Here is a 24,101-nt window from a genome sequence, read left to right on the forward strand (position 1 = left end):
TTCTCTCCTCTACGTGTTTAGGTTGCAAATTAACCAGATCTGATTTATAAGTTTGGTTCATACCATATCATAAGTGATACTACATAATAGTACATACGTAACATAGATGATAGAAATAATTTGTGAATTAATGATCATGAAGGGTTCAAAGGGATTGGAATGACCCACTAGCCTCCAATTGTTACATGAGCAGAATTAAATTTAAAAAGTATCATTTACTGATTTAGCAAATTGTCACTGTATTCACTATTGTGTAAATGGATAGGAAAGTAATAATTATTTAAGCTTAAACACAGTGGTGGGAACTAAGGAAGGTGCCAAATATGTGTGTGTGGTGGTGGTGTGCATGGGCGTCAATCGGTGGGGGACGGGGGACACGTCCCCCTCACTTTTCAGCTTGGGGGGACAGCATAGGAAATGTCCCCCCCCCCCCCTTTTTTCAGACAAAACAAATATTTTCTAGTATATATAGCGTAACTGATCACCATTTGGCATTTCGCCTTGGAGTGCCGGCTCTTATGTTCCTACACTAGACCAGAGTATGACAAATATTTTGAAAATTCACTAGCCACAGGGCTAGTGGGTTTGTGAAAACCACTAGCCCACCAAGATAAAGCACTAGCCCAAATTCTTGACCAATTATAACTGGATTTTTATTTAATTTTTGTAAGATTACTCATTTACGATTATAACAGTAAAATGAAACAAACACTTAAATTATGTTGTAACTTTCAGTTGTGTTGTACATGTACGTTTGGTCTTTTGTCAAGTGTGATCCATTGTTATTGTCCCATTTTCGCTTTTGCCCTCTCCTGGGGAAAAATAATTGATTAAACTCATGGTTGGTCTCTAAAACCACTATCAAAACAATTAAATTTAAATGAGGGTACGACAGTGTGACACACGATAATAGATGGTTCAGTGTATTTGGTAGTGGGTTATGTTTTTAGGGCCTACTGTTCATGTCGCCAGGAACGGTACTGCCAATTGCTCAAATACAGGGCATTATCCCATGTCAGACCGATATCAAAAGACTGTAACGGCGACATCTAATCCGTTGTTAATTGATGAACAAAAAAGGTATTATCTTGTATCGGCAGCTGTGAGACATTATCCAAACGTAATAGCCCAAGCCGAGTCATTGCATGTGCGGTTACCATTAAAGTAAATTGTTTTCCTGGTTGCCGATAACCATATGTAAGCGAAGTGTTAAATTAGAAAACAATAGGTAAATAAAACAAACACTGAAATTCAAAGCATGACTGGGGTTTACTTGATTGAGATTAACCTGTCGTCGCGATTGGTGATTTCCAAGTTAGCCTAAAACATAATTATGTGCGAGATTAACTACCACGTGACGTGTCCAACCAATCAAAACATGCATGTCATTAGCCTTATTTCCTGTGCCAGAACCTTGAAAGGGAAAAGTAAACAATGCATGCTGTAACCGTGACGATGTAGAGATAGCATGTTACTGCAGTTTGCAGACCTAGTTCAAGTGGATTATTATTATATACAGATGATGTTGTTGATATTATTCTATGACAAACGTCACAATCAAATTTATTAAACGAAATTTCAGCCGAGAGAAAAAGAAGAAAAAACAAAAACACGATCGAGCGATAAGGAGAGGGGGTTTCTCACTAGCCCAAACTTAAAAACCACTAGCCACGGGCGTCTGGCTAGCGGATTTGTCGAACTCTGCACTAGACTGGTAGTAAATATACTAATTATTTTACAATCTATTTGTAGTAGTTTTTATTTAAACCTTGAAAATAGTTGAAGATATCCCCAAATAAATCACAAATATTCATTGTGCCCACTATATAATAAAATTATTAAAATAACTATTTACCGAAATACTTTATTTCCTGCCATGCACAGAGCACCGCAGACCACAGGAAACTACAAGAGAATAGACTGAGCCAGCTTACTGTATACGAGTATGAATGAACATGTCGAGCTCAGATTAAACATCAAACACCACACTGTCTGACTTAGAACACTTCTCACACCAATCGTAATTGGCTTTAAATAAACGTCTTGTCATCAGTTGTCTTGCCAATAGGATACCGCCTTATCCACTTGCAATTGAGTGTTCTGTTGTTTCACGTTATGCTCCGGCGATTTTAAGCAACTCGAAGCCGATGTTAAACTTTTAATTAACAACAATAACAAAATTTTCGCAAACCAGATTTGCTAAAACATGAAAATAAAAACACGCCCATTTCAAATTTACGAAACCTCGAAAATGTAAAACCTCGAAATGTTTCCGGTTATACGGTATCTAAATATGCGTTATTGGTTAAGTAAAAATAACTCTTAAAACTTAATGGTTCTTTCTTTTATACTGAAATTGACTAATTGGTTTCGAACTTCATATAAATAACAGGTATTGCTGATTTACTCTTAGCATTATGTCACTAAGTGTATATGCTATTTTGAATAATAATGTATATGCTCTCTCTCTCTCTCTCTCTCTCTCTCTCTCTCTCTCTCTCTCTCTCTCTCTCTCTCTCTCTCTCTCTCTCTCTCTCTCTCTCTCTCCTTTCATCATCAATAGAAATATCAATCTATAAACTTAGGTAGTGATGTGTAATTTGAAATAATTATACCCAAGTGTTGGGGCAGAAAGTCTATAAAAATGTAACACCAGAAATGTTCAGTACTGGCGTCTACTTTTTTATAATTTGAAAAACCCAATGAAAAACATTTGAAATTAATAATAAAATAAAACACGTAAAGGAAAGACGGAACGAAAGTTATATAAATAATGGTTACTAGCGATATTTGTTAATTTGTCAAGTAAATAATATTGTTTAATTATTATTATTTTTTATTTATTCTGAAAAAATTTCGTTTATTTTATTTTGAAACAAGGACATCGGATCAAACTACCAATAGCGCATGCACGCTAGGTAGATGATGGTCACTAGTTTAGTTGTTATAGACCGGCCGTGGTTATATCGTCGGAAAAACAACTACTCCAGTCTCCAGGAATCTAATAACGAATATTTTGCATACAATGTATTCGTCAATTATCATTGTACCCATAGGCTTATATCCGGTTATTTTGACATGCTATTTGATACAACAATTCGAATTTGATGAATTACACGCAGGTTATTTGGCAAACTGCATCGTCCAGGACGAAACGCTAACGGAGATGGTATACCGTAGAAAAACTACCATGGACATTAAAAAGTTCTTCACTGCCATACCACGCCATGCCCAGACTCTATTGCGAGTAGGGACGACACCGGATTCAAATGTCGAAGTTGTTGGTGAAGATGTTAAAGAAAAAACAGAGAAAAGAGTCACTTCTCAGACACAGTTGCCCATCTTACCGCCAGTGCCGTACCAGCCACGGGACGTCAACTGCATGCCGGTGCAACGGCTCGCTAAACGAACACTATGTTTTCAGCGCGTGTGGTTTGATAGCTTTCCATGGCTCCACTTTGACGCTAACGTTAGCGGAGTACTCTGCTTTACTTGTGCTAAAGCAGCACGCATGGACTTGGCCGGCATGGCGCGGTGTTCAGAGGACACATTTGTTTCCAAGGGATTTTGCAACTGGAAGAAGGCAATTGAGAAATTCAAAATCCACGAAAAGACATCTGCAAATATGATTTCTCATAGCAACCTGAAATTCCGGTCTTCCAACAACGACATTGACGCACAGTTAAGTACGCACCATCTTGAAGAACAAACGAAGGCACGCAACGCTCTGCTGAAGGTTGTGACGACTGTCCAGTATCTAGCACAGCAGGGACTTGCAATACGCGGCAAAGAGTCAAGCGACGGTAACTTCATGAAGTTGTTAGAGCTGCGGAGCAACGATGACGTCGTGTTACAGATGTGGTTGACACGCGCAACTTCATACACAGGCGATGCCGTGCAAAACGAACTGTTAAAAATCATGGCACACATGGTGCTGCGAAATATTTGCAAGAACGTGGGCCTTTTTGCAGTCATTGTCGACGGAACCCAATACATCCAAGGCGTTGAACAGGAGGCAATATGCGTGCGATATATAGACGCTTATGACGTTCACGAGGACTTTATCGGTCTGTACAGCGTATCTGAGACGACTGGTGCCAGCCTCAGCAATATGCTGCAAGACACGTTGCTCAGACTCAACCTCCCAATCACGCATCTGAGAGCGCAAACGTATGACGGAGCCAGCAATATGTCGGGCAAATACCAAGGCTGCGAAGCACTGATCAAGAAAGTACAACCACTGGCAAACTACACGCATTGCGGTGCACACATCATGCACCTCATCTGTGCGAAGGCCATCGAGAGTGCACTGTTCCTTCGCGATGCTCTTAACGTGGTGCAGGAACTGGGTGGCTTCTACAACTCATCAGGCAAATTAAAAAATGTGTACCTCGATCTGCAAGTTATGGATGATAGCCCTTCCCCTTCACGCCTGAAGCCGCTTTGTCCAACACGCTGGCTGTCACGTGGGATTGCTGTTAGAGCCGTCCTTAGCAACTACGCACACGTGCTGGAGGCACTGAATGAGGCATCATCTACATTTGGCAGCAGCACAGCAGCGAGGGCTAACAGCATTCACAGCCTCCTGTCTACCGCGAAATGTGTACTTGGTCTGGTTGCATCTCTCCCAGTGATCGAATGCCTCGAAAAATTCAACACAGTGCATCTGTTGTTAGCAAGAACCTTCTGTTATATCGGCGCGACATAAACATGGAGTTCCACGCGATTTTTGAGATGGCAACTGACAAAATTCGAGAACTGAACACTGAGCCAATCTCCTTGCCGCGCACTCGGAAAATTCCACGATGATACAATGACGGCGAAAAATCCCACACGCACACCAGCTCAGAGGAGTTCTTCCGTGTGCGGTATGTGGCGGCAGTTGACAGTGCTGTTGCTAACATTGATGCCTTCTTCACCTCTACGGACTTGACCTCATACAAGCAGTTGTCCGACATGCTCACCACCGGTATCGTAGACGAAGACGTCATTTCTCGCTACCCCGAACCGTCTGAATCACTGCAGCAGGAGCTGACATTCTTCTGCCGACAGTACGAGCACTCCAGCGTGGACAATGTGCGCATCACATTTCGCAGTATGGTACCAGAAGTTAGAAAGTTGTTTCCGCAAGTGTCAACCCTACTACGTCTCTTTCTGGTATCGCCTGCAAGTTCGTGCTCTGCCGAGCGTTCATTCAGTGCACTTCGCAGGGTGAAAACGTGGCTCCGGAGCACTATGACCCAGCAGCGTCTCAACCATGTGATGGTCTGTCATGTGCACAGAAATCGTCTTGCCGAGTGCACTGTACGAGATATCGCAATTGAATTTGTCGATGGTTCGAGCGATACACGGCGTAGTGTTTTGGGGAAATTTTAGACCATTAAAGACTTGTTGGAATACCATCAGTGGCACCATTGTTTTTATTCATGTTCATTATTTGTACTTGAATTAAGAAATTTGACCAATAAAGTTATATTGTATCTATATACCATTTGTTCAGTTTAGTCACAATAATTAAGGCGAAAAATATTTTGTCAGAAAGCAGCTCGGCTAGCCAGCAGAAAACACAGCCCTAGAAGGGATAAAATTTTCGGGGGGAGGGCCCCCAGACCCCCCGCCACGGGCTTCGCGCCTGCGGCGCTTGCAGTGTCTGGCTTTGCCAGACACCTCGACCCCCCCCCCCCTGCAAAAATAAATAAATATATGTATATGTATCAGTCTCCCCCCCCCCCACACTTTTAAAACCGGATCGACGCCTATGGTGGTGTGTTGGGGGGGGGGGGGGGGGGGCAGCCCTCTGTTAACTTTTCTGTCCATGAGTCAGATGGTGCCTACTTCTTAATTTTTTAGGTACCAAATAGGAAAGTTAAGAGCCATGTTTATATCCGATAGGTATATGTAATGTGTTTGTGTGTCAATGCAAGTGTATGTAAACCATTGGTGTAAATATTAAAGAACTTTGAAAAGCATGAATTGCATCAGAAAACAACTGAAAATTCATATATGTACTTGCCAAACTTCGTGACTTTAATATCTGTAATTGTCTTTTGAGTACTACTACATCAGAAAGTAAATTCTATGTCTACCATAACATATTGGAATAATCGGATTAAAAAAACTTCACTAAAAAACAATACTGAAGAGTGACAGTCCTATATACAAAACACAAAATATTATTTAAATTAATGTATGCTGTTATATGTGTTAAGCAGACATTATAATACAAGTTTGAAATTATTATTTTTCCCTGCTTTTTAATTCATGAATTAATGACACATTTTATTTGTAACAAATAAGGATTTAAAAAAACTATTTTCCATGGGAAATGGGGAAAAATACACCTTAGTCGTAACATTGCAATTAATACATAAAGGAATTTTTGTATATATTCAGGATTCACCGAAAGATAACTGTTTTTTCATGCTAACGATGTGTTTGTGTGTTGCATAAAACAAGGTAGACACAGGTCCCAGTCTGTTAATCACATGATCAACTTTTCATTTTTTGTTTGATAAGTTATTGATACAATTGTAATGTTTTGTTACAAACTTTAACTTTCCTTTTAAATAAAGTGTTTCATAAGGTGTACCAAGAAACGTTTCAAAACTATTTAGATATTTTTAACTCTGATCATATACATACTTGTTAAAGTTTGGCAAAAACATGGTTGCGATCTCGGACCTTGTCTCTTAAGGTGAGCAAGTACAAGTGTGGAAAGTATTGATTGCCACTATTTACCTTAAGTAGCTGATAGAAAGATCCATTTAATAATACCAGAAAAAAAAGAAGTGATGTGGACCTTTTAATATACATGGGTGTGCACAGGAAATTTTGCAGCGGGGTTGGAGGTGTCTGGCGAAGCCCGACACTGCGAGCGCTTCAGGCATGAAGCCCGTGCTGGGGGTCCACATTTTTTTGGAAAGAAATTACATTAAAAATTGGGATATGAAATTTCTTTTCACCGGGGGGTGGGGGTGGTGGTTCGACCTCCCCCTCTCCCCCCCCCCCCCCCCCCCTCGTGCACACACCTGATATATGAATGGTACTTGCCGTTGCTATACAAATCAGAAAAATGGTTTAATAGACATCTTCGAAGACTTACCAATCCAAAACTCTTTTGCCTATTTAATTTCTTATTAATTTAGTCATAGCTGTTGATGCATGTTGTTGTGGTCTATTAGAGTGCGGCCCAATACCTCTGACTTAGCACTCAAAGTTTCTGTTAGGGTTACCTCACCCTTAGTCCATATCGGTCTAGCCTCTACCCATTGACCAGTCCAGGTGTCCCTAACAGAAGCCAAAGCTCCTGATGGCATAGAGCTCTCTGGGTCACTGAGACATACAAGCCCCTTCACCACATCAAGGAATGGACTATGAAGGGGATTTAGTATTAATTAGAAACAGTCCACTTTTGTAAGGTAATAGATCACAACATCTGATATGGCTAACTCATTTATACTGTTCATATAGTTATGGGAAAAAAAAGGAATTGGATCAATTAGTAGTACACAAATGAACTTGTTTGGGAAATAAATGAAGTTGGTAAAATTGTCTCGATTGGTTCATAGCTGTTGGCCTACAAAGCTTATGTGGTCCTGAAAATGGCAAGCGTGTAAAAAAAAAAGAAATGAAATTTAGACAAAAGACAATTCCAAAGTAGACAGAATAATAAAAAGCAGGAAAAGAAATGATAATAGGTATGCAGGAATAGGCCTAGATCTTGTTTACCAAAAAGTCTTCTTTTTTTTTTAGGTCTTTATAAAAAAAATCTAATAAACTTTATTTAAATATTTTTATTTCAGCTAGAGGTTAATGAATGTATATCTGTTATTTATACATGGTGTGCACTTTACGATCGCCCATGTCGAGTCAGAATAGCGTCAGGCAAGTCAGAACCTTATCATGTGCCGCCCGCTTGGCGACCGAAAAATTCTGCATATTGTATGCAAAATGCAAATAACCTATGTTTGTAAGAGATCGGAAAGTTATTTTTTTATTTATTGTTTTCAACTGGTTTCTTATTAGTATCTGTGCAACCAAACCCATGTAGGATATAATAGCGACCATTTTCCCAGTCTATCGAACAGTCTAAAACCATTCGGAATGGCTCGGCCAGTTTTGATTATGTATTTGGAAAACCTCGGCCACCTAAATGTATTGTAGGTTCAATCGTAACAACTCGCCACATTCTGCTATGCTGTGTTTCGCAGAGAGATTTTGTTTACGAGCCTGAAGTTTTCTGAAGTTACATTGTGTTGGAACGTTTTCGTTTCTTACAGAATATTCTGAGTTTACTTTTCGAAACACTCAATCGTCACTGCGAACGATGCCAACGACAATCATTCAAGACCAAACCTTGGTAAAATATTCCACATGTTTGATTGTGTGGGTCCTGTGACAACAATAATTATAATTTAATTACAACAGTTTGTAATATAACTAAAACAAGTTCTCTTTCCTTATTTTGCGTTATTATTGTTTGTATGCTATGATAACATGTTTTTAAAGTACAATTTAAGTAAGTTATTTTTTTTTAATGAAATTCGGTCACATGGCCATTCAAAAGTTGTACGGGCAAGTCAAAGTGTTGCTGTGACCAAGATCTCGTTTAATAAAACTTTATTTAAATATTTTTATTTCAGCTAGAGGTTAATGAATGTATATGTGTTATTTATACAGGGTGTGCACTTTACGATCGCCCATGGCGAGTCAAAATAGTGTCCAGCGAGTCAAAACCGTATCACGTGTCGCCTGCTTGGTGACCGAAAAAAGGACATGACAAAAAATGAACACACTTACAATCCAAAGTCTTTATATGATAAAAGTTTTGAAACTGTACAATTAATATATTTTTGGTTATCAAAATAGTCAATTTTTACTTGCGTTACAATTTGTCCGCTATTTGGTTTAGACCAAAAAACTTGATTTTAAAGAAATGTAACAGTTTTTAAATGTCAACTTTTATTGAAAGAAACATCAGAAAGCCACATAAATCAACTGAGTAAATATTATCAAAAAATTAAACTACAACAAGTTAAACAATGAATAAATTAAAAAAATTCGGGAATTAACGTCAATTTTTAGGAAATTGAAATTTGAATTAAAACAACACTCTAAAAAGAAGTAGAAAATTTGAAATATCCATGACTGTTGGCAATATCAGGTTTGTCTAGAGCCTTAATCATTTTATTCCTCATGTAATAAATGCTGTCTCTCTTGTTTGGCCTGCTGGTTCCATCACTGATACCTGCAAGCCGATGTCAATCACTTCTCCTGGGAACAATGTCCCGTCTTATTCAACAACATACCAGTCACCAACCATGATTTCAGAATCTTGCAAAAGTGCACCACATGAAAACAAGTTCAACCACTTCCAAATCAGTGCTATTCACTCTTTCAAAGGACAGTACAGAGTGAAATGATATTGCCAACAGTCGTGGACATTTAAAATTTTATACTTCTTTTTAGAGTTGTTTTAATTCAAATTTAATTTTTGTAAAAATTTACGTTAATTCCCGAAAATGGTGAATTTATTCATTGTTTAACTTATTGTAAGTTTAATTTGTTGGTAATATTTACCCAGGTGATTTGTGTGGCTTTCTGATGTTTCTTTCAATAAAAGTTTGACATTTAAAAACTGTTGTTTTTCTTTATAATCTATTTTTTTTAGCCATTATTAAATAGCAGACTATTTTGACAACCAAAAATGTATTAATTGTACAATTTCAAAACTTATTATACAAAAATAACTAAACACCATAGCTATGCACCAATATATCCACTTTTATCATAGCTGTTACAGTATGAGGAGACTGGATTTTAAGTGTGTTAATTTTTTGTCATGTCCTTTTTTCGTAACTTGAGTAACTGATGTTTACACATTCACAGTATGAAAACTAATCATCATATTTCCTTTTTCTATTTCTTATAATATACATTGATTATTTAACTAATAAAACGTAATAAAAAAATAAGTGTTGAATGTATAATTATTAATCCTGAGCAAATCAAAAGAATGAGTATAGTAAAAATGTAACGCGAGTAACCCTGGAATTGCACCTATATATTTAGGCTTATTAGACAGAAACTGACAGCAAAAACTGACTTGGTGTTAGTAAGAAGTATGTTGGCATAATTATTCATACACTGGTATTGTTCTGTTAAAATAAAATTTTGGTAACTTGCGTTACATATTTTTCGGTTACTCGCGTTAAAATTTTTGATGTATCCATGTCATGTTTCATGTCACTATTGTGAACATTTTGTGGTTTCACTACCTGTAGTATGTATTAGTGTAGGAAAATATCATGTGTCGTTTGTTAGAAACAAGAAATAAATAATAGAGAGAAAAAAATAGCTATTTCGGTTACTCGCGTTACATTGTGCTAGGTGGTCTATTTGACCAAGAATTACAAACATAACATATCATATTATGTAACTGCAGTGGGTGTAACATGTAGGTATTAGATATGCTATTACATATATGCAACCTGTATTTGATTGTATAAAGCATAATTTATGTATTATGACCTTAAAAAATATGCTTTTATTGTATTTATTTGTCAAAATAATAGGCATCTATTCAGCATGGAATATCGTTTTGGCAACAACATCAATGACAATTTTTTTTTTTTTTATCCAAGAACTTCAGCATATTGTTGATCACAAAACACATTCATTCATTAAAATAATTGATATTTACATTTTGAGTCTCTGTCCGCTTCGTTGTGGAATTGCCCATTTAGTTGCAATCAGAACAACTCGCCACATTCCGCTATGCTGTTTCGCAGAAATATTTTGTTTACGAGCCTGAGGTTTTCTGAAGTTACATTGTGTTGGAATGTTTTTATTTCTTACAGAATATTATGGAATACACCCAATCATCACTGTGAACGATGTCAACAACAAAATATAATATTATTTATTGTTTAAACTTTTAATCTGCCCTCTGAACAGTCAGTAATTAGTTCCGTCTTTGATACTGGCTCACATTATTGTATGATATTGACACAATATTCTACTACGTTATTATAGTGATTTACTTTGTATGGTTTAGAAATATTGTTATCATTATTATCCATTTCATAATTAAGTAGTGATTATGTCTTTAACTTGTGTTATGTGTTTATTTCTCTAGTGGATGTGATTATTGTTTGTATAGACTGCTGTCACCTTAGTATTTTTTAATTCATCCTCATAAGGCCATAAAAGCACATAAAATTCATTCCGAGACCGAGCCTTGGTAAAACATTCCAGATATTTGATTGTGTTGATCCCGTGACAACATAATTATAATTTAATTACAACAGTTTGTAATAAAACTAAAACAAGTTCTGTTTCCTTCTTTTGTGTTGTTAATATTGTTTGTATGATATGATAATATGTTTTTAAAGTGCATTTTAAGTCAGTGTTGTTGTGAGTGACCCGATTGGTCAGTTATAATAAATCTCAAGTGAAAAGGTATCTATAATTGTGTGCATCAAATTATCTGAATAGTACTTATTGAATAACTCCATTCCTGTAAGGGAAAAGTTAGACTACACTAATGAAACAAACAACATAAAATTGGAAGAAAACATTGGTTTAATGGTTCATTTTTGCAACATATGTGTCTATATTTACATACATGTACAAATTACTTGATAAATTAATAATGCTTGGTTTTCCACCCGCCCTAGCATTTTGATAAGTGCAATTTTTCACTGGCCATGGTTTTTCAAAAGCCAAGGACTGCGGTCTGTTTTCATGGTGATCATATTATTGATGATGCAGTGATTTTTATCTCTGCGAAGTTGAAGTGTATTTCACCTATGTGCTTAACAAGGTGAAGTTTATTGGTATACGGTGACTATTTTGCCACAATTGTCAGCTAGCATGACTATCGCTGATGTGTTATATATCAACTTTGGTTTGGTTGCCGGGAAGGGGCCATATAAAATGTTTTAGTCGCCAAGTGGAAAAAATAGTCGCATATACGACCAAATCGGTCACAATGTGTAGATGCCTGGGGGCACACAGACATATCAGTGTTTCTGCCAGAAAGACATTTTGGGTATGTCAATATGGAATTGAATGCAGCCACAGTCAACAGGGCGTATCATTACTGTATGATTTGCTTAATCCTAACCCTAAACATAACCCATTTTCTTTCTGGGGGAAGCCCCCCATACCCCCTGTTGACTGGTTGCATTCAGTTCCATAGCATTATACCTGAAATTTCTTTCTAGCAGAAACACCCAAAGTGCATTGATGCCATTGAATATGTTTACTTCCAAATTTGGTTACAAACGCTTTGAAGCACTTTGAACCCATTTCAATTCAGGTTACTAGTATTGTACTTTAAAGGTAAAGGAAACCTGTATGACGTAATATGGAAGCAAAAACACAGGTAAATTACCTGACCTTATGTCAAATGATGTCATATTGAAGCAGCAGAACCATCCTCTTACACGTGAACCGTATTTGGTGTACAGGACGTTCCAAAGTGCTTGGATGCGCTTTCCAGGCCAGTGTGTCAATAGTTCAGGCCAGTGTGTCAACTTCCAGTTCAAAGCGCATCGGTATGCATTTAGGAAACTGTATTTTGTGTAGCACCAACATAATTTTAACCTAATTTAAAAAAAAAACATTCCAAGAAATTGACACAAAACAATAATTTTGGTACTGTGCTGCAGTTTTATCATTTATGTATGACATTACCCGAGGACTTACGATATTGTCCCATTTGAAACAACTTAGCCATTTGATTCATACTCACACTTTGGCCAAGGTATTGTTTTCATTAAAATATAAATAACACAAGTATTGAATAGGAATTAAAAGTAACATTTGCAAAAAACTTAAAGGGACAGACCCTAGTTTCAACCCGTGAAAATTAACACTAAGTTTAGTTAATCTACAAACCTGCAACACATTTGGATAAAGTTACAATCGAGTGAAACATGAATCTGTGACTTTAAAATGGTGAAATACCCTCTAAAAATAGACCAAAACTCGACTCCATAACTGTTACTTCTCAGGCGCACGTGCGTTTTTAAATATATGAGAAATGCATTATGTGATATTAAGTACATCGGGATGACCAACACCACTTCGAATGTACGGAAATTGATAATCAAAACAATAAAATATAAGTAAAGTATGATTTAAGTTATCAAAAACGGTTATAATAGTAAAAAATATGCGTTAGTGTTTAAAAACTAGGGTATGTCCCTTTAAGGTCTAAACAATTGAACAGGACTATAATTTATACTATAATACCAACCCAGCTGACTAGTAATTTTTTTTTTTTTTTAATAGACCCACAAGCCTGAAGCATGGTGGTTCTATAAACTGTTCTTTTTTAACTTTGCTAAGTTTTTAAAATGTCAGTAAAAACCGAAATTGAAACCGAAACTGAAGCTGTACTCTTTTGTCAAAACGGCACATTACTAATCTGTAATAGGAAACCAACTTCTTTTGTTTGGCCTAGATGAAACATTTTAGTTAGTATCACTTGCTGGTATGCTATGCAGGTTTTTGAAATCATTATATACAAAAATTTAAAATATCTTCCCTGCATAGCCTACTTCCAAAATTCAATTTTGAATATTATATCTATGGGCATCAAGTCAAATTTGACAAATAAAACCCTGTATAGTACCACATACCACAGCCTGTTGTGTGACACTGGTGTTTGATTCATTCATGTTCGTATTTGTTGATTTTTACTGGGCACACACTGGAAATAATTTTGTTTTGTTGTAAGGGTGCAAGTTATCTTGCTTATTTTCCTAATGGAAACTTTGAATTTTCCCTATAATCCCCTGCACAATTATTTTTTCCATTGAAGTCATGGGAGACTCTAGTCCTTTCATGTAGGAATTTTGAGACTTCGCTGTGAAACTGTCTGGTCAGTTTGAACACCTAAGTTGCCAAGTTTTTAATGACGTCTTGATTCAGTAATAGTGATGATTTTTGTACAGTCTGTACTAACCCACTTTATAAGTGATGAGTGTCATTACATCACATTGGCTGAGGTAATCAATAAGATGCTGGCAACCATCAGGTCATGAACATTAGAAAACAAACATGTTTCAGCCATCAGTTTTGGGTATTGATGATATTTGTACACACAGACAGAATGGGTTCTAGATAGCCCTGTCAGAGCACACCATTTAAGATGCAATGCTGCTTATGTAGAAAAAACTACTTTCTTGTCCAGGTGTGTTTCATTCCTTGCAATATGTAATTCCTTTAAATTGGAGAATACTAGCCATTTCTAGTGCTTGATTACCTGACTATCTATATTGTGAACGTCAGTGCTCTACAAAGCAAGTTCAAAGTTACTCTTTCTTGGCCAGTAAAGTATAATATTTTAGTCGCCAGCCACTTATATTTAATAGCCAGCTAATATATACTTGTAATTAAATTGATTCATCTGCCATTTTACGGCACAGTACTAATGTCTTAATTGTTATTAGGAATGAATGAATGAATGTTTAATGACACCCCAGCACAAAAATACACATCAGCTATTGAATGTCACAATGTTATTAGGAATGCATTCGAATGAACTGGTGAAGAGGTGATTCCTAGTTGTTAAATAGTAATTACAAGTTACTGTTTGTGTCCGGTTCCACTAAAACAGTGAATGACTATTAACTATCCTTATCAAATTCCGTACCCAATAATTGTATTAAACGAATTTAAGCGAATTACTATTTTAATGACACTGCTAAGATATGCATTTAAATTGCAGTACTCATTAAAAGTTAAATAAAAGCATTGTTGTAATATCTACCTGACTTCAATGTGTTACTAGTAGTTACCAATCAGCTTCCTTACTTTTGATTTAAATAATATTTATTTTTGTCACATACATGTACTGTTGTAAATCCATAAATACTGTTTTGTAAATAGTTGTGTCTTTAAAGCTGTCTGAAGTCGAGTCATGAAATTAGAAACAAGTTTTCATCATCCACATTCTTCCGACGTGATTAAAACGACATTCACTACTGGAGAAGTCGTTATTGTAGAGGGACCCGTTGTCACGATAAGCACGAGATGATTGGAGTACAGCATAACACATATACAAGCTGACACTTAAAATAATTAACGTTTGAATTTCAAACAGACAAGTAAAGACATACAGTGGCTCAACAATGTCATTTTAATACATAACTAAAACCTGGCTCGAAATGGGACAGGACCGACTTGGTCCCAAACTGAACTGGGGACGAATTATTTCCAAACGCTTGATATTCAAGTTAAGAGAGATAACATCATAACGAAGTATTACCTCCCCCTTAACGTCACTGTGTTTACTCTTGAATACTGGAAAATCATTATTCATAGTCTGATTAACATGTCTCAAACAAACTACCGGAAAAAAAAACAAACACGTTTTATGGTAGATAAATTGCTACTGGTCCACCGTGTTTTCCGATGTCCAGTTTTGTTTACAAAGTAAGATTATTGAACAGTCGCCAAATGGCGAATGTGATTTTTGACTGTTTCCAGGACATATACGGCTATTCTCGTCACTTTCTTAAAATTATGCAGTTTTAATCTTTGTTTCAAAAGACATGGGTTTTCCCTTATTTCTGTCACATTGCCCAAGTATACTTATTTATCCCCTACTATCAAAATGTTTTTGACAATGTAATTTGTGGTTTCAAATTCATGCATTGTTCTTTCTATTGCAAATGGCAACAAAGTCAATATTTTAAGACGTTCTTCTTGAGAATCTGAATTCCCAAATTTGTCTTTCAGTTCGTGCATCATTGAGTGAAACAATATGAAAGTATCCAGTATCACCTCATGCACATTCAAGCTGCAGTTTTAATGATTTTGTAGCTGATTTCAGCTTTTGTTTCCCATTTACGTTCCTGGTTGAAGGTACTAATTTTTCCAGTTTAATTGGGTTATATAGATTACAATGCAGCATTAACATTTACAAAAGAAGTATGTTCTTCAGGAGAACTGAAGCAAATTTTATCTGTACCTTCAGTCTCACAGGATCCTTCCTCATAGGTCTGAATTTTAATTTTCTTCAGTTGTATGAGATGGACACAGTATAACTTCACACCAGGTACCACTCGGGGGTTTCTGCCAGAAAGACATTTTAAGGTATGGACTTTGGAAATGAATATTTACGATGTGTGTGCTAAATACAACCACAGCAGACAGGGGGTATGGGGGACCTCCCCAGAAAGAAAATGAGTTAGCTTTAGGGTTAGGGTTAGGGTTAAAAAAATCATACAGAAATCATAAAGAGTCATTAAGTTTGTCAACAGGTTAACTTAAAAAAATTAAATCTGCAAAAAGAGTTAGGTATGGCACCATAGACGTTTTACCCTCTGGCAGAAACCCTGCCGCTGTTTCCGGAAGATTGTACAATTTGTCATAACTATCTAAACTTTTGCTAAAAAGAAATTTTGTTCTTGCTTTTTTCTAGATGAATTATTAAAGGATCACAACATTTCTTTTGAAGTATTCAAAATTTCTTCAACAATTCTTGTTCACGATGACAACAAATAGTGTTGATGCTGGCTCTTTCCAGCCTACTCTGTAACTTTAATAACTTCATGTTTAGAAGTGCTGTTTTTCTTGTGATTATAATGGAGTTGATGATGACATAGACATAGTATGTAAAATGACTATTACATGCTTTAAAGACCATGCATGCATTTTCAAAGTGAACATGTTGAGTGATGTGAAAAACCTCTAAAATTTACAATATTTTTGTTATAAAAATTGGAGGTATACTAAGAAACTGATTTTTTAATCAGATTTCACAACCCTGCATTATGTAAAAATATCTCAGAAAATATGGTCAATAGATTAAGTTAATATAGATTTAGTTTGTTAAATTTTTTGTTAAAAATTCTGGTTCTGGCATCACCAAGAAAGTGTTTGTTGATAAAACTCCAATAACTTCTAAAAAAAACCCTAATGTTTTGTGGATTTTGGTCCCAATTTATTTTATCCCTGTGGAAGAAACCTGTGACTTCAATTATGTGGATAGTAACATGGGCTCTTTACCACACCATAGTTTTTAAAATACAAGTGGATTTGTTAGGATCCTGTCGGGGAGGGGAGAAGAGGAATCTTAGTACTTACTCTTATCCTTTCAGGCAAATACTCTATAACTGAAATATACCTCCACCCCAGATCTCGCAGTGCGAAACTGTTGAGATGAGTGGTTAAGTGCTCCCCTAATTTAAATTGTATAAATAGGGATCCATTTAAAACATTACCATACTGAACATATTTAATCCTTTTGCAGTATCATTAGGGAAAAAAATCTGTGTGCTAAGGCCAGCTATAAATGACTCTTTGAACTAGTCTTGGGGAAGTGATGGGGAGCCAGACTAGCAGACGGTCAGTTGATAGTAGGTGTCAGCCTTTGAAGTTAGAAGACTTCCCTTATCATACGGTCAGTTGATAGTAGGTGTCAGCCTCTGAATTTAGAAGACTTCCCTTATCATACGGTCAGTTGATAGTAGGTGTCAGCCACTGAATTTAGAAGACTTCCCATATCATACGGTCAGTTGATAGTAGGTGTCAGCCACTGAATTTAGAAGACTTCCCTTATACGGTCAGTTGATAGTAGGTGTCAGCCACTGAATTTAGAAGACTTCCCATATCATACGGTCAGTTGATAGTAGGTGTCAGCCTCTGAATTTAGAAGACTTCCCTTATCATACGGTCAGTTGATAGTAGGTGTCAGCCACTGAATTTAGAAGACTTCCCTTATCATACGGTCAGTTGATAGTAGGTGTCAGCCACTGAATTTAGAAGACTTCCCTTATCATACGGTCAGTTGATAGTAGGTGTCAGCCACTGAATTTAGAAGACTTCCCATATCATACAATTCATAGCTGACAATAGCTAGTGCTGTGGTGTGGTGAATTGTTCTCAATTATTTTCCCCATTCAAACTGATGGAGTGTTCACAAAGACCAGACAAGAGTTCTTCACCAACTTGTGTTGTCCTTTAGTATTAATATCAACACAATATGTTCCATGAAGCATGGTCGTGTAAACAGTGCTGGGAAGAGTATTTCATTGTGTGGTGTGCAGTACGCTTGTTTATCATGGTCGTCGTTATGAAAAGCTGAAAGATCCCACTTAGTAAGCATTCTTGTTTGACATTCCTGATCTGTACATGCGAGAAGCTGATAGATCGTGTTTTCACATGATTGTGTTACATACACAGAGAAATTATTTGGGAAATCACTAAAATGGTTTCCTCAGATAAATCATTTGTCATGCTTGTCAGATCTCAAGTCAAATGCTTAGATCAATGTACACACCACATCCTGGGCTTTTCATTTCCTAACAGACTTTCTTGCAGAAAATAATTGAGGGTACACGTAATAAAAACAAAACAGATCATAAGTGCCTCTTGAACGCTTTTGAAAATGGACACTGCATTTCATGTACTTAGACACATTTTAAACAGCAGTTCATTCTAAAAAAAATATATATCCACTAATTTCCAAGATTTCAGGGTACATAATTTTACGTTTCGTATCATCTGGCTATTAATATTTTTTTAATACAAAGTCAGCCCTTGAAATTCAGATAATCTTGCGATGACAGTTTTATACAAGTTACAAGTACTAACAGAGTAAATACCCGATAATGATGAAAGTGCAGAGACAGATTCATTTTACAAAGAGCTTTGTAATCGCAAATTTTGAGGCTTGCAAAGTGGCTATAAGATTTATCATTAAATTTTGGTTACTAAATACTTTGTTTAAATGCTACATTTTAATAATTTTCAAACAAAACGTCTTTATTATATTTGAAAATTGGCCAAAACAAAATTATTTCCAGTTTGACTCATACAGTACATATGTAGATTGACAGGAAGCATGTAGTATGAGATAACTGGAGAGAAGGTTGAACAATCTGTCAAGTACTGGAGCTGTCATGTATCAAGAGATCAGTGACCCTTGGTTGACTGTATGCTTTTATCCCATCTTAATAAGTGGTCCATGGGTATATATAGAAGTGTGTGCTGTCCTGCACGTGAGATGGTGCATATCAAAGATTCCTGGTTGCTCTTTGGTAGGTGTAGCCTCTGTATCAGCAATGGCTTTTCCTCACAATATGTGAGCCCTACCTTTTTATCGTCCGTCTGTGATGGGTCGTATTATGGTATGGCGTTGTCCGTACATCCGTCTGCTAACTTGTTCTTGTTCTGACCATATCTTGCATACAGATGCATACAGGATCATCAAACCAAACATGTAGGAACAACATGGGATGGCGGTATGTCGCATATTATTACTGGGTCACTGTGACCTACTTTTCACGGTCTACTGCACATAACAATAAATCATTGTTTGGACCATATCTTGCATATACCCTCCATCCCGAGTCAGGCCACCGATCTTATCGGAGGTCGGACTCGGGATGGGCGTGTTCGAAACCCTAGTGGTATATGGGAATGTTAAACTAGTTATCATCATCATCATCATCATCATGCATACAGATGCATACAGGACCATCAAACCTCACATGTAGGAACAACTTGGGATGACAGTGTGTCACATACTGTTACTAGGTCACTGTGACCTACTTTTCAGTCTACTGCACATAACAGTAAATCCTTGTCTGGACCATATCTTGCATACAGATGCATACAGGACTATGAATCTTCACATGTCGGGGGTTGAATTTTCCGCTATTCCACAAATAGTAAATTTCGGAACGGAATAGTAAAACAATTCTTCCAATATTCCGTCATGAAAGTGAAAATAAAGCACGGAATGCCGAAAATCACCTGTGACTATTCCGCTTGTCTTCAGCTACATTTTTCTGCAGAACGAATCCTTGCGCTACTAAGACCTTTCTCGTTCACTTAACGGTACAAAATAAACGTCTTTTTGATCGAGACTAATATTTGGAGTCAGTTTGTTCGTAATTCCAGCTAGTACGCAGTCATAATAATTTTTATGCAGATATTTATGTATCCACAAAATGAATGTTAAAATGAATAAAAACATTTTGAGTTTTCCATTGAAAATATTCTATATTCACTTAAAATATAATACCATGTGTCTGAATTGTTTATATATATATATTTTTTGTAATATACATACAAGTATGTGTACTGTCAGCTCCTTTGAAAATGTAGGTTAACAGCTCTTGTTTAATTTTGAGACAGTTTTTGACATCTGCATTTGTTTACTGCCAGGTCTTATGTTTCCCATGTTGGATTCCAGCTACTTGTGCACTGTAAATTTCAAGTGGTGGTCTTTCAGCCAGAAAAACATTCCATGCATTTTGCCGATATGTTTTGTAGATTAATTTTCTTAACAGATTTGAATTTGTTTACTTATGTGTATATAGTGAGACCACGTTTGGCCCTGGGTTCCTTTGTCATTTATTGAATTTGCTGTTGTAACCTTTTTCAGAGTTATCTTCCTTACTGTAATGATGTAACAAAATATTGCTTAATAGTTGTTATAATATTGTAATATGATTATCAAAAACACTTTCGATACATTTACCGGTACATGTAATAAAACATACTTTAAAAAAATGTATTAGTCCCTTACCAGTCCAACCGGAGGGGACTATAGGTTTCATGTCCGTCCTTCTGTCTGTCCGTCTGTCCCACATATAGTTTTCCTGGTGTTTTTTTTTAGAATGCCCTTGAACTAAGGAGATGTGAAAATTTGTTTCCAGACTTTTTTTCAGAAGGGCTTGAGATAATGACCTGAAATTTTATGTATAACATAATAATACTATTACAGATCAAGTTTGACTTTCATGGCAATTTGCCAATTTGTTTTACGGAGTTATGGCCCTTAAAATTTCATTTTGCAATGTCTGAAGAATGGAATTTTTTTGTTTTGTTTATCATGTGCTGTTACTGATCAAGTTTATTTTTCATGGTGATTTACCCACTTTCACAAAGGTATGTCCCTTAAATATATAGGAGATACGAAACATGGTTGTGTTCGGTAGGGGTCATGTATTGCTTTAGCAGTACTCTAATAATGCTTGTTATATGCCCATCACGGAACATTGTATTTTAAACATTAACTGGTTAGCGACAGTTGGTGATCAGTTAACAATTTAACAGCAACTGTTATTTAACCTTTTAGAATTGTGTAGTGATCTGTAAAATTAGCATAGCGAATCACAGAGCAATACTGTACGTGGAACATTTTGTTTTGAAAATCTTGATTAGCAATATTTCTAGTCTAATGAAAATTGATTAGCAATTACCAGTGTTCTCGCTGCTCCATTTAAGCGGGGCGCCCCGCCATGCTATTCCATTTTGCCGGTTTCCTTTCACGTTCCCCGCCCTCCTTTATTTTTTAGCGCCTATCTCCGCTATTTCCAAATGCACTTTTTTCCACACAAAAAACAACGATCAGTCTGCACACTGGACATCAAAGGAATCAAGCCGCGTTGTGTACGAAAAAGCAATTAACTAAACATTTACGACAGTTACCGTAACGTAGTTTAACAGTATTTTTAACAACCTCTATTTTGTCCCATACCTGTATCCATTTGTATGTTTGATAGACACAATAAAAGTTATATTTTATGTAAGCAATGAAAACATTTAATTTTTTACGGATTTGGCAATCTCCGATTGAAAAAACCCCTTTTATTTGGCGCCAAATTTGTCATGTGATCAGAACGGTCATTCTGTCTTTTGTTTCCACTAACTATCGTTTGATATTTTGTCCTCAGTTGCAGATATAATTGGTTGAAACTGATGATTTTTACTTTCTGTTGTTCTGTTTATTTAGCAGTTCTTTATAAAATATTGTAAACTTTTAATTTAGAGGGGATATGAACACTTATAAAAACAACGGAAGTGGTAGTGTTTATCATTAAAATCATTTATCTTGAGTGCCAAATAATATATACACCGCTTTTACAAAAATGAAACTGGCAATAATATTTTATCAAGCGATCGATTCATTCGATGAAGATGGAAATAACAAAAATGTATCTGACATTAGGAGATCACTTTACAAACATCTTTATTGTTTTTCGTATATCTTGAAATCTTTATTAAAAATAATAATATTAAAACTTTGATCGGTCCAGCAAAACTGGAACTGCCCGTGAATGTTAGACCGATATCATCTTCGGTTCAATTAAAAGATGAGTTTTTTTATAAACTCCTTTGCACTTTTTTGTAGGCAAAATAAGGAGTATGTCTTTTCTCAAAGTCTACCAACACACAACCATATGATAACCAAACTACTCTCTCCCCTCCTTCCCTTTACAGAGCACCATTAAAATAGAATCTTGACAATTATTTTATGTTAATCCTTAAAATTACTAAAGGCTTCAAAAGCATTTACCTTGCTGCAGATTTAGCAGACACTGTTGACAAGATCAAGGATGCCAAATGGCTGCAAAGAAATGTTTTATTTGACAACGCACTCAACACATTTTATTTACGGTTATATAGCGTCCGACATATGGTTAAGAACCACACATATATTGAGAGAGGAAACCCGCTGTTGCCACTTCATGACCTACTCTTTTCGATTAGCAGCAAGAGATCTTTTATATGCACCATCCTGCAGACAGGATAGTAATACCACAGCCTTTGTTATACCAGTTATGGAGCACTGGCTGGAACAAGAAATAGCACATTGGGCCCACCGACAGGAATCGATCCTAGATGGATCGTGCATCACTGTACCACTGAGCTACGTCCTGTTCCCAGAATGGCTGCAAGTACATATATGTACTGCTAAGAAACCACAGACTTTACAAATACTCTCTTATAAGTCTTAAACACCATATGTCAGAATGGCTGCAAGTACATATATGTACTGCTAAGAAACCACAGACTTCACAAATACTCTCTTATAAGTCTTAAACACCATATGTCAGAATGGCTGCAAGTACATATATGTACTGCTAAGAAACCACAGACTTTACAAATACTCTCTTATAAGTCTTAAACACCATATGTCAAAATTACCAAATGTTTGACATTCAATAACTGATGATTAATAAATCAATGTGCTCTAGTGGTGTCATTAAACAAAACATTTTTGTTTTTCTTTCTTTTTAAATACTAAGAATGGAATTGATGCTGTTATGCTGTACTCCTTTTTATTAAATCTGTAGGTGTTAATAATAATAATAATAATAATAATAATAATAACTACTATGCTTGGTTTGATTTTCATGTGACACAAGTTTGTAATAACCACACACTTTGTAAACCCCACCTTTATCCAAGCCAAACTTCCTTATTGTGCAACGTCATTTAGGGGCTTGTTATGACATACTTACTTGTGACCAGTATGTAAGGTTATTGCACATTCAATGTTTTGGTTGGCAGCAGATCAGCTGTTTGTTAAAACATCAAAAGTGCAATAACTTTATATACCACAAGTGAGTTTATGTGGTAAATTTAATAATGAGAATACTACATGAGTGCCCATTAGATACCATTTATCTTATGAGTTGTGTTAAGACGTATCTAGCGAGCAATGGTGAGTTGGATATGTTTTTAAACAAGTTTTAAAATAAATGGTATCTTAATGGACACGAATGTAGTATTCTATTTCTTACATATCTTCAAAATACAGGTTTAAGATAAATTCAGACATCTTTTCCAGCTAAAACTTATTTTCGGTCCCTATAGCTGTACTTTTAGTCAACTTATGCATGACAGATAATAAGTAAGTTTTAGGTTAACGTAACACTGTATACATCACAGTAATCAATTTCGATTGTGCTTTGTTTTCATTGGATAATATAGTGCTCAGTGGCAACTTGGTCATAACCTAAAAGAAGCCAGTTGTATGTCTTTAAATTGTTTTTAAATTGTTATCAGTCGTGTATATGTGTTATAAAAAATAACGAATGATGTTCTCACTAACGGTTGTATAACAAAATAATTTAATAATGTACCAGTTACTTGCTTTAATACAAGTTATAAATTTATGTTCATGTGAATCTAGAGAGCTCTTGAAATCCCAGTACCATTCTTTGAAGTTGTTTTTATATAGCTTTTCTCACCACTTCAATGGTGACTCATTTGGCAAGCATTTAATTTTGTTGCATGTTTTGTTGTAATGTTCTACTGAAAAAAAGGACAAGAAATAATTTGGC

General features: G+C 36.0%; 1 protein-coding gene across 1 annotated transcript in view; it reads left to right on the forward strand.

Annotated features, from left to right (window-relative positions):
* The window catches only part of LOC121371799 (methylosome protein 50-like), a 68,409-nt gene that overhangs the window by 356 nt on the left and 43,952 nt on the right, over window positions 1-24,101 (forward strand). The gene's annotated exons all lie outside the window — the stretch shown is intronic.

The sequence above is a fragment of the Gigantopelta aegis genome, chromosome 4 (genome assembly GCF_016097555.1).
Source record: "Gigantopelta aegis isolate Gae_Host chromosome 4, Gae_host_genome, whole genome shotgun sequence".
NCBI classification, from domain to species: Eukaryota; Metazoa; Mollusca; class Gastropoda; order Neomphalida; family Peltospiridae; genus Gigantopelta; species Gigantopelta aegis.